The sequence below is a fragment of the Cylas formicarius genome, unplaced genomic scaffold (assembly GCF_029955315.1).
Source record: "Cylas formicarius isolate icCylForm1 unplaced genomic scaffold, icCylForm1.1 PGA_scaffold_5__7_contigs__length_24384050, whole genome shotgun sequence".
NCBI classification, from domain to species: Eukaryota; Metazoa; Arthropoda; class Insecta; order Coleoptera; family Brentidae; genus Cylas; species Cylas formicarius.
The window spans coordinates 3453415-3466010 of record NW_026844341.1 but is presented as its reverse complement, the minus strand read 5'-3'; positions in this window follow the sequence as shown (position 1 = coordinate 3466010).

The window sequence follows — 12596 nt, the reverse complement described above, 5'->3', positions numbered from 1 at the left end:
GTATTTTTTTGAAAGGTGCTATGTTTCTGCATTATATAGCGTTATTCCTTCCACTATGAATCGGTTATTAATTCCTTGCGGAGTTTTGCAAGCTCTTAGACATTTAGTTGTTGGATGTCCTTTCGTCCTTAATTAATTCAATTTTTTATATTTAGGATGCAATTGGAATATCTACTTAAGTTCCCAATACCCGACGCAGGAGGATTCCAGATTTGTAAATATTGTTACAGTGGCCTGTGGAGGTTTCTTTGAAAAATGGTTTGGAATAATTTTTAAAACTGTATTGAAGTCTATAACTCAGATTTATCAAAATGAATCCAAGACATTTTTCAATGTTCAATGCAATTGGAAGTTTCTTTGAAAAATTTATATATTTTTTGATAAGGTAGCCACACAAAAGCTTTTTGATTTTGGGAATGAATCCGATAGCTTCCCCTTTACCTTCACTAAGGATGTATTATTATGTACATCTCTTAAAGTTCTCACATGGTTTTGCTTTTTGTTTTAGCTAGCTAACACTTCAAATAATTTTGCGCCCGGTACCCTATCGTATGCCTTCTTTTAATCCGTCACTAGACATGTTTCTCCATTCCTGGCATGGTGTTTATTCTATTCATTGTCTTAAAGCGGTATTATAACAATCTGCTTATAAAATGCGATTTTGACTATATATTATAATGAATGCTTCACCCTATTCAACAACTCAATTCTCAAGACCTCAACATCCAAGGGAGTACAAGACGTTAATCGAAAAACAGCGGCCACGTGCCACAATGGCAAACGCAGCTGCCCGTCGCCGTCTTAGAAACATCAAAAGGGCACAAAGCGAGGAACTGGAAGCCGCTCGAAGGTATACCGACCGCGTAAAAGTGACAGGGATCCCGTGTCCAATACCTTGCCCATTCAGAACTCTCAAAAGATCGCAGAAGAGGACGCCAGCTGCGTTATTTCGGATCGAAGCGAAAGAGAAAGGGAACGGCAAGATGCGTCCCGTTGTGTTTTTCTTAACAAGTGAAGTGAAACGAAGACGGATTCCACGGGACACAAAGGAACGGTTACGGGGATAAAGGTTAACTGATGTCCGGAACGAGATTGTACGCAAATTCCATTCGGTTATCGAGGAACGGCTGCTTGAAAAAAGTCACAACGGGATAAAATGAACAAAACAATATTGGTTTAATATAAAGAAGAATTTCAAGATGTGGAGTGAGACAGGGATGTGTATTATCACCACAACTATTTAATCTATACAGCGAATACATTATTAGGAAATCGATCGATGGTTGGATGGGAGGAGTCGCACTTAAGGGCAGAAAAATTAACAATCTTCGATTTGCTGATGACACCGTCTTACTGGCAAACACTGCAGATACTTATACTTACTTATACATACTTATGTATGGTTGCGAAGCCTGAACTGTTAGAATGAGTGAACAACTTGATGCTACGGAAATGCATTGTTGGAGGAAATTACTAAATATTTCATGGACACAACACCGCACTAATGACTCCATATTGAAACAACTAAAAGTCAAACAAAGTTTGTCTAGATTGATACGACTGCGCGTCCTAAAATATTTTGGACATGTAATGCGAAGAGGTCCAGAGTGCTTACAGAAAATAGTCATTCAGGGAAAAGTCGAAGGGAAAAGAAACCGTGGCCGCTCTCATCACCGAAGCCCATTACCGTGAGAGACCATATTGGTGGGAAGAAGATATTGAATACAAACTAGAAGAAATTCTTAACATATATTTAAGCTCAAGAAATATAATCGACAAACTAAGCTAAAGTCTGTCTCTCAATCTTCAGCGTGCTGGCTTTTGTCCACAATCCGGTAGGTATTAAAATTATAAAAATTAAATGTCAATGATATTAATTACAATAGGTTTTATATCGATTTGTATAGAAATATAAGAGTCTTTAATTTTTATAATGTGCTGTACTGAAATTTTCCAGCTCTCAATTGATATGTAATTTATAACACTTGGTCTTAAAGTAGGAGGAACATTTTCTGCTCTGACCTTTGATTGTACTTGGTTCCACAAATGCTCTATGGGGGCCGACATGCAACGATATGAAAGAAGACGTAAAACAGTATGCCCAGCCTGTTCACCCAAATTATTGCATAAATACTGCGTGTGCATGTGAATTTAGGACTTCTAACAGTTGCGCTATTTTGTAAATGAATTCAAAATATATGTCATTTTCTTAAAAATATTCCTGGAATTCACTTTTTAAAGTTGATGGGGCTTTGCATAGCAGACGGCTGTAGTAGCTCGCGTTATCCATGACAATAACACTGTTATTGAGATTTTTTTTTGAAAGATTGTTTTAAAACCAATTTCCAAAAAGTTCGACACTTATATGTTATATCTTCTGACCCAGCGTGTATTATGGTGATGCATTTTCCTTTATTTGAACCATGTTTCATCAAGGTAAATTATGGATCTGTTGTCCAATCTATATCAAAAGATATAGATTGGATTTCTCCAAGGTAATTATATCTCCAAGTGCGTAATCTGTCTATTTGGCGGTACTTCAATTCCACTTTACAAACAACTCTATGGAGGATGGCACAGGCTTATATTTATATTGGCTTCATCTTCTCCTAGCTTCTTTTTCAGTTTTTCCAAGGTAGGAACAACCTCGCTTTGACGATGACTGTGATGTGAGATTCCGATGAGTGACCCGTGCGCTCGTAGTTGCACTCGATAAATCACTACCCAAATTTCTTGATAAACGATTTTTTTAAATGATGAAAGTAAATTACATTCATGAAAGTAAACAAAGGAGTAACATTTTTTAAATAAAATTACTTAGCTTGGTTGATGAAGGCTGACTCGCGCTCTTTTCCGAGACTTCATGCCAGAGACTCATCGTACTGTTTCGACCCTTCTGGATAGCCGGCGGCCTACGATGTACTCGCTAAGCCGGATTATGCCCCTACTATGTTGCGTTGTAATACCGAACATACCGGCGGCCTTTGAAACCCCAAGTTTTCAAACACAAATTTTGTTTGTTACATACGCGTACAAATTACACCTTAGGTCTCTATCGGGAGAAGACACACTTTTTGTACTGCACGTGTTGTAGTACCAGTAGCGGTCTTGATGGTAACTACTCCCCTAAACTTCCCATTTTCCAATATAACGGGGGAATATTGTAATCAATAAACTATGGATCCACATTTCAGAGAATCCAGATAGTCGACTTGCCATTTTTGTCGTTGCTGAAGGTTTACATGATAATCATGAGACCAACGATTCCAAAATAGTTGAAATATTTTCTGAAGGTTCTCAAATTGGTTCAACCGATTACTTAAGTCGTGCTGAGGTAAGGATAACAGCGATTGACCGATCAGAAAATCACCGGGGGTTAGATCTGAAAAGTCAGAAGGATCTTCCGACAATGGTGTTATGGGTGAAGAGTTTAGTGCTGCCTCGACTTGAGCAAACAACGTAGAAAGTTCTTCAAACGTAAGCACAGTTTTTCCCATAACCCGCATTAAATGAAGAAACCCCAATGATGAGGAGAACGTGGTGGAATGAATTTCTATTTGATTGTGTGCTTTAAGAGAAAATCAGATTCATTGCGATTCTCTACAAACTTACGAATTTTTTGTACAATTTGTTTAAGTTCGTCGTCGTCGTCACTGTATATTGTACTAGGTAATCCTCGTCGAGATGCAAAACGTTTGAGAGTATTAAGAAACGATTTGGTATCAAGACTACCAACAGCTTCCAAATGGCCATAATAGGACTATAGTACGTACTATCTGTTCAGAAATAAACATTATCAATTTGTAACTGAAGAGCCTATTGAACTTTTTCACAATTACTTGAACCGCGTTTGAAGTCCATTTTCTCAGAAAAAGCCATATTGACTTAATATTTCATTGATTTCAGTTTTTAATTTGGATGCCAGTTAATTGGGTCGTCCACTTAAAAATCTCACATAATTGGGTCTGATGAATCGGGGAATTTTTTACGATTTTCAATAGCAGCTTGTTGTACAGCTTTGGTAGCTAAAAATGAAGCTGGACCAGTGCCGTACGTTACTGTTGTCAAAACGTAATGCGAAATTGGAGATTCTGGATTTTCGCGCCAAACTATATGTTGTAAATCACGCTGATGTTCAGATATTTTAACTTGACGATACATTTTCGGCCGTTATGACAACGTTGTGCTTTCGAAATCTAAACAGTATTGAAAATAGGCCGTCCTGTATGCACGGACCTATCAGTAATGTATCAGAGAGACACCTGTACTTAAGGACAAAATCTGTCAAAAACTACTCTTAATGCTGTTGTAGTGCTAGAATTATTAATTACCCCATGGTGCAGTAAATAAAAAATGCTTCTATTCGTTTCACTTTCACTAACGGATATTCTTTGCATGTGTCCTTCATATTCATTCATATTCCATCATAAAATCTAGATAACGACCTTTATATTCAGGATTTGTTTTAAAGCGGCATCAAGAGATTTGCCGATTTTGACTGTTGTTTCTCGGAGAGGTAATGTTACAATGTTACGGCATAATGTTTTACCAGAGAACATTCTTTAATTTGCCAGAATTTTTACAGCTGGGTTTCTAATGTTCGGCTAATTGTTAAATGGCAAACAATCTTTTTAGTATTAAAATTTAAATTTAAAGTACAGGAAAAGATAAATGCAAATACGGTGTTCTGAATAGCTGCCATATTTTCCGCAGAATTTATTCGCTGTGCACATAAAATTTCATAGAAATACTCGCCCCCAGCAAAACTTCAATTTGTTAAGCTGCGTTAGAGTGTTTATCCGCAAGCTTAATATGCTTTGGAATATCTACCCTGGCTTTGTCAAAATTAACAGTTGCCAATTTTTCAGTTATTTTGTAGAGAATTAAAAATTTGAGTTCGTTTTAGCACGCGTTTGTTGTGCTATGCTGGTTTGTGTGCTACCAACACCTACATATTGATTTCCGTGCAAGACAAATTTAATTTCTTTGTTAAATTTTGCGTCACAAAATTTGACTGTGATCTGCTACCAAGCAGCGCGCGACAGGGTTGCCAATTTCCATCGCGATCTTGAATTACAATTGTCGCTGTCGATAAGAGAATTTCTTCCGGTTCATTTTTAATGTTGTGGTTAACTATTAACCCTACATTTTAAATTTTCAACAGATCTTTTTCCCGAAGTTTCAGATTGGGTATCTACATATAGCATAGTGTTGTTTTTTTTTGTCGAACAGACTTTACATCCTTGAGAAGTGCTGTCTGTAGTGGTATGATTTTTGCATTGATCGTTTGAAAATTACAAAAACTCTTCTGGGTGGGGATCAACTTTTTGTTAGTGATAAGTTCCTCCCAACAATTGATGGTTCTTGGATCAACCTGGCTGGTTATTAAATAGATTATGAAGTATCCTAGTGCTTAACTGACTCTTTTAAAAACTCTAAAGGGCGTTTTTGGGACTAAATTTGTCTTTGGAAACCGTTGGCAAACTAAATAAACCTTTAACTTTTATTTTTAATTGCTAACGTTTTGTTTTCATAACTCTCAGTTAATAATTTCCATCAGGTAGTTGTTGTTTGTCACTTGAATGGATTCCAAAATTTTTGTCGATATTTGAGTCATCGTATATCAAAGTTACAAATAGATCGCGAAATTGATCCCGTTTTTCGTATTCACCATGGAATTTAATAAGTTCGATTGCCGGAAATAATTTCTTAAAATTTGGACTACCTGTAACATGAGAATTTAGCGACTGAAGTGGACTTTGCGTTTGTGTTTGAGCCTAGCATTTGGCTACTTTACTGATCCAAACAGAGTCAAACAATAATATGTTATTAAATAAAATAAATATTATATAAATATTAAAATATTAAATAAAAATAAAAATTACTATAATTATACCTTTAAGAATAAATTAAAGAAAAGACAAATTATATACACTATAGTAACTTTTAGGCTATAAGATTGGTTTTATAACATTTTGAACTCAATGACATGTAGCTACCATATTAGTTATTTTAGTTTAAGTCCGTTAATAGAGATTTAATAGTTAGTTTTTATATTTCATTATGAAATTATTTAATGACGTGTCAAGAAACTGGTTGGGAATTAGGTTAAAATACTTTACGGCGTCGCACACAGGCGAATTTGATCAAAATGCTGTCCAATATTATTTATCTTAAAAAAATATCTAAAAATGATAAATAATGAATTTATTTAAGAAAAGTATAAATTTTAATGATAATACAGAACTTTACACTATTATTCCGCTACACGTAAAAATATAAAGTGTGGTCGAAAAGTCGTACCTAAATTAAATCCTGATTAATAATTTTTTTTAGAATGACGTTAGAACATTTTTAATTTAGTTACTTACCTGTTCACATTTTTACGTAATTCATTTATTTTTCAGTGACAGTTATTAAAATTTATTTTAACACCAACAATGTGTATTATTGAAGAAAAACATAAAACAGTTCTTGAATTATGATAATGTACATGTAATTACAAAAACAATATTACAAAAAGAAAATCATAAATATTTTAGAGAAACGGGGTAAAAACGAAGATGAGATATTGATATTTAAGTACTTTGAGTATTAAGAACTTCGCAAGTATAACCTTATTATTTATTGCAATAAACAAGCAGAACTTTTTATGACAAATCTTTTTATGGACTATTGAAATTTGTACAGTTGCGTCTATGAAAATCTAGTACAAAAACATATCTCATAATTCCTGGTCTATTATAAAAAAAAATCTGATTAGATACCTAATAACTTTCAATGTCACAAATTTTTAAAATGACACAGAACAAACACAGGTTTTAGACTGTCATGTATGCTATATGACATCCATTAGTCAAAAAATACTTAATAGTCTAGGATATAAATATTTCTTCTCAAAAAGCTGTAAATCGGCAACATTGCCATTAGCATTGAATTTTGCATGTTCAAAAACCCTACAATAGTAAATTTTACCAAAATAAAAAATATATACCAGCACTTCTTAAAAAATAGATACCCATCGCATAAATAAGAAAATATGTCTTTTTAAGGACATATTAAATAAGAGTTCTATGCTAATTTGAAGATTGGGAAACGCGGGGAAATGTACTTTTTCTCCAAAGAAAACGAAACATTTATGTATTTTAAGAAGGGACGCCATTGTGAACTTAAAACAATTCATAGATGATAATAATTGCGTAGATAATAATAATTATATGCTTGTACTCACCACTAGCAATAGGATCCATACTATAATTTTATTATTTTTCAATCACCAACTTTCGAAAAAATGGTTAAATACACACTGATGCACTCTGATTAAATGAATACAAATTAATAAACTTTCAAGTTTCGAGCCAGGTAACTAGATTATTGAAATGTAATGGAGTTAGTTCAAGATTTTTAAGTTGAAGTTTCTGACTTCTGGCCATCCAGAAAATTCGCCTGTGTGCGTCGTATGAAAATATGCGCTAAAAGATTCTAATATTTTTAATATTTCTAATATTAATATTGTGGACAGTGTTACGAAAAATATTAAACGATTTTTTATGGAAACTGGCTAATTAGGATTATGTATTACGTTAAACAAAAATCATTTTGAGCCAGTGTGATTTATGATCAAATTTCCTCAAGATATAGACAAACCTAATAAATGCATTCCGTACTATCTGAATAAGCCTCTTTGAAAAATCCATAGACAAAGTCACAAAAATTGCAATTAGAGGGGACTTCGGTTGTTTAGTTAAAATATATCTAAAATTATATAAAACTTAATGGAGGCAAAGAATTTTTTAAATATAATTTTTAGGTGTTCTTTGAATCTAAGTTTGCTGTGTCAGATTCTTGGCACAATTTTTAAAATTTTATTTTGAGTTGCTGGTCACTATATTTAATTTGTTTTTGAAGAAGTTAGCATTCTTATCATTCCCAAATATCATGATATACTTGGATTAAGTTTTAAGTTGTGGTCTTTATACACCTGATTTAAAATTTGAAGATCATCATTAATGTATGTTTCAAATGCTTTATAATTGTCATGGCCTAGGGAAGTGTAACTAAGCAAATGCAGTGGGCCTAAAATTGATCCCTAGGTACACCGGATAGGATTTCCACCTTCTCCGAGTATTTACCATTGAAAAAAATTTATTGAAATCCGAAAGTTAAGTATGATTTGAGAAATCTAGAAGATTCTACATTGAAACCGTAGTGTCATACTTTAGCCGCCAACAGATCGTAATTAATTGCATGGAATGACTTCGAAAAATGTAAAAGCACTAAAACAGAACTCATTTAATTATCACAAGCTTGAAGAATGTGATTCAATACATTAGTTGAAGATATCGACCCACCAAACCCTTTACCAACACCTTCCAGTATTGGCAATGATATTATTTTTTGTACAAAAATCGTAAAGTTCTTCATAAAGAATTTTTTCTAATATCTTCGACAAATCAGGGAGGATACTTATGATACAAATGTCATTAAAATCTAAGCAATTTGATGTTTCAGGTAGCGGTTTTCCAATAGAATTTTCCAATGGACTGGAAAGCAGCTAGTTTCAATGCAGCAATTTATAATGTGCCTAATGTAATTGTCAATAAAAGGGCCACAGTATTTCAACCTAAGTTTTAATATTATAAATAATTTTGTTTACCGTTGATATATCAAGCATTATAAACGAGAAATTTAAAAATTGAACTGAAGTGGCCTTTACTTGATGAAAATCCATTTATCAAAATAAATAAGAACTAAAAGTTCAGATTTTCACAAAATTATATATTATGACATGACAATTGTTTCGACAACACCGTGTCTTTATCAAATGTAATATTTACAATCTACCTGCTGCTATATATACCGAAAAATGACCATAAAACCTTAATTAATGTTGTTGCCAGAATTTAAGTTCAATAAAGGAGAGGTATTTAAATCTAACTGATCGTTAAGCAATACATTTGAATGTCTCATTTTGTTAATCTTCATGGCTTCCAATAAAGTTAATTATCTACTTTTTGTGGCTGTGTGTAATATATCAAAATTGTCGTCAAAAATATGTTTTTCTGTGTTTAAGTGTGTAGCATAACTAGAATCTAGACTATTGTTTTTAAACGCTCTTATATGTTCGTTAATGCGATTCTTGAAGGATCTACCTGTTTGTCCAATATAAATATTAGGACAAGATCCACATGTCAACCTGTAGACACCTGATTTTTGGGATTTTGGACATTTCGATTTATTGTTTTTTAAATATCTTCCTATTGTGTTGTTAATTCTGAAAGCTGTTTTTAAAGCACATTTTGATAAATGTTTTGAAACTTTTTCACTAGGTTCTCCTATGTATGTAATTGTTTTAAATTGCTCGTGTTCTGTATTTGGTTTCGGATAAATAGAGTTTACTGTTGTCTGTATTTGTTTTTTGTTTATAATTTTATCTATAATGGACGGATTGTAGCCGTTGTTCAGTGCTATTTGTTTAATGATATTAAGTTCTTTGTTGTAATTTTCTGTTGAGAGTGGCGTATTAAGAAGTCTGTGTATAAAAGAGTTAAATGCAGCCATTTTGTGTGTATAAGGGTGATTTGAGCTGTTATGTATGACTGTGTTCGTGTGTGAAGGTTTGTGATATATTGAAAAATCTAATTTGTTTTGCACTTTCGTAATAGTTAAGTCTAAAAAATTAATAGAGTTATCCTGTTCAATCTCCATAGTGAATTTTATACGATTATGTATTGAGTTAATGTAATTTAAAAAAGAATGCAATTGTCTATCCTTTCCAATAAAGCAAGTAAAAACATCGTCCACATATCTATACCACCATAAAAAACTTTTACTTACAGGATGTTTCTTCTAATGGGAGCTGGTATTGGATCGATGGCCACACAAGTCGCACTTGAATCGTTTTTCGCCGTCGCCATCGTTGCACTTGTATAACGTCATTTTGTCGGAATCGGAAGCATCTGGTTTTGACAGTGATTTGAAATCATCCGACCACGAATCGCTTAAGCCGTCTGGATTCACGTCAAATGAAACCGAATCTAGAATTGAAAGAGAGAAATTTTTTGGCAAGTCGCTAAAAATTTAGGTACATACAAAAACGGTACCAGATGTTCGATTATCATTTCATTGGGCCACATTTTCTACCCTCAATACGATTTACTGACACATTTACAAACACGATCCTACTGAGTTATATCAAAGACAAGTCAAGGATGTAATTACTAACTTCACACTATTTAGTGACAAAGACAAATATTTTTTAACAATTATGAATCCATAACTGCCTAAATTATATTCTTTAGTTAAATTACATAAACAAGATATGTCCATTAGACCAGTCGTGTCCTATGTAACAACTCCAGTAGTTAAACTCTCTACAAAATTAGTAAATATTTTAAAGTTCCACACAGATTTTAAACCAAAATTTGCAATAAAAAATTATTTTGAATTAATCACCAAAATTAAAGATATCAAAATCCCTTCTAACGTAACACTATTGTCTTTTGATGTACAAAACTTATTTCCTAGATTCCACCTATGGATGTAATAGATTTAGTAGATTTTACCCTAACTCGGAAGCAGGTTAACCCATTGGTGAAACAAGATTTATTAAATTGCTTAATAGTATCTTTAGACCAAAATTATTTTGAATTTAATGGACAGATTTATATCTCTAAAGAAGGTTAGATTATGGAAAACCCACTTAGTCCTTTGTTAGCCGAAATTTTTATGGATAATTTGGAAAATATTATACTAGAACATCCTTTAAGTAAAAGTTTTTTATGGTGGGATAGATACGTGGATGATGTCTTTGCTTGCTTTGTTGGAACGGACAGACAATTGAATTCTTTTTTAAATTACATTAACTCAATACATAATCGTATAAAATTCACTATCGAGATTGAACAGGATAACTCTATTAATTTTTTAGACTTAACTATTACGAAAGTGCAAAACAAATTAGATTTTTCAATATATCATAAACCTTCACACACGGAAACAGTCATACATAACAGCTTAAATCACCCTTATATACACAAAATGGCTGATTTAACTCTTTTATACACAGATTTCTTAATACGCCACTCTCAACAGAAAATTACACCAAAGAATTTAATATCATTGAACAAATAGCACTGAACAACGGCTACAATCCGTCCATTATAGATAAAATTATAAATAAAAAACAAATACAGACAACAGTATACTCTATTTATCCGAAACCAAATACAGGACACGAACAATTTAAAACAATTACATACATAGGAGAACCTAGTGAAAAAGTTTCAAAACATTTATCAAAATGTGGTTTAAAAACAGCTTTCAGAATTAACAACACAATAGGAAAATCCCAAAAATCAGGTGTCTACAGGTTGAAATGTGGATCTTGTCCTAAAATTTATATTGGACAAACAGGTAGATCCTTCAAGAAACGCATTAACGAACATATAAGAGCGTTTAAAAACAATAGTCTAGATTCTAATTATGCTACACACTTAAACACAGAAAAACATATTTTTGACGACAATTTTGATATATTACACACAGCCACAAAAAGTAGATAATTAACTTTAATGGAAGCCATGGAGATTAACAAAATGAGACATTCAAATGTATTGCTTAACGATCAATTAGATTTAAATACCTCTCCTTTATTGAACTTAAATGCTCGCAACAACATTAAGGTTTTATGGTCATATTTCGGTATATATACTAGCAGGTAGTTTGTAAATATTACATTTGATAAAAATAGTTATAGATAGATAGATAGAAGATAGTTCTTATTTATTTCGAGAAATTTAAGTTGTTTTTATAGAAATTGTTATTGTAAAAGTTTATTTTTGCTGGGCAGTCTTATTTTGTAGGAATGGATAAGTTCTGATAAATGTTGTGGAATGACGTTATTTTTCGTGACGCATATAATGACATTTTTTAGAGCTCGTCAAGTTTTCTAAGAATAAGGAGCCAAAATATTGCTTCTTTTCTTTTCTTTTTGATGTTTAGATGTTTATACCGTATCCAATCAGACTGTTGTTTGAAGTTTTTAAATATCTGCAATGCCGCTTCGATTTATTTAATGTTTTCTGTCAACAAACGAGCTTTCGGCTTAGTTAATAGGGATTCTTTAATTGTTGTATGCCGATCAAATAAAAATAAAATGATTTTATTCAGTACAATTATTCTACTGTCAATGTTAGTTTCGTACAATATGTCATCCCAAGGCAAAGAGCTGATATCAATCACGATATTATTAAAGTGTGTAAATGTTTGGTTTTTTTTGGCCCCTTTGCTTTAGTTGATATCGCAATAAATAAAAACTGTGATCAGAAATATTTCCTGCTCGTCTAACCCCTGACCTCAATACTAAAGATGTGTTAGTAACAAAAATAGTTATCAATCAACGTACTTGAAAAGTCAGAAATGCGTGTATTCTCGTTAACGAGCTACACAAAATTATAATTTTCAAGAAAGTTCACTAAGGGATTCTGGACATTCATTAAATTAATACTAAAATCGATTAGACTTTTTAAGTAAGTAAATATTTTAATAAAACAGATAGACAAATACTTAAGTGAGAAATAATAATGATAACAATT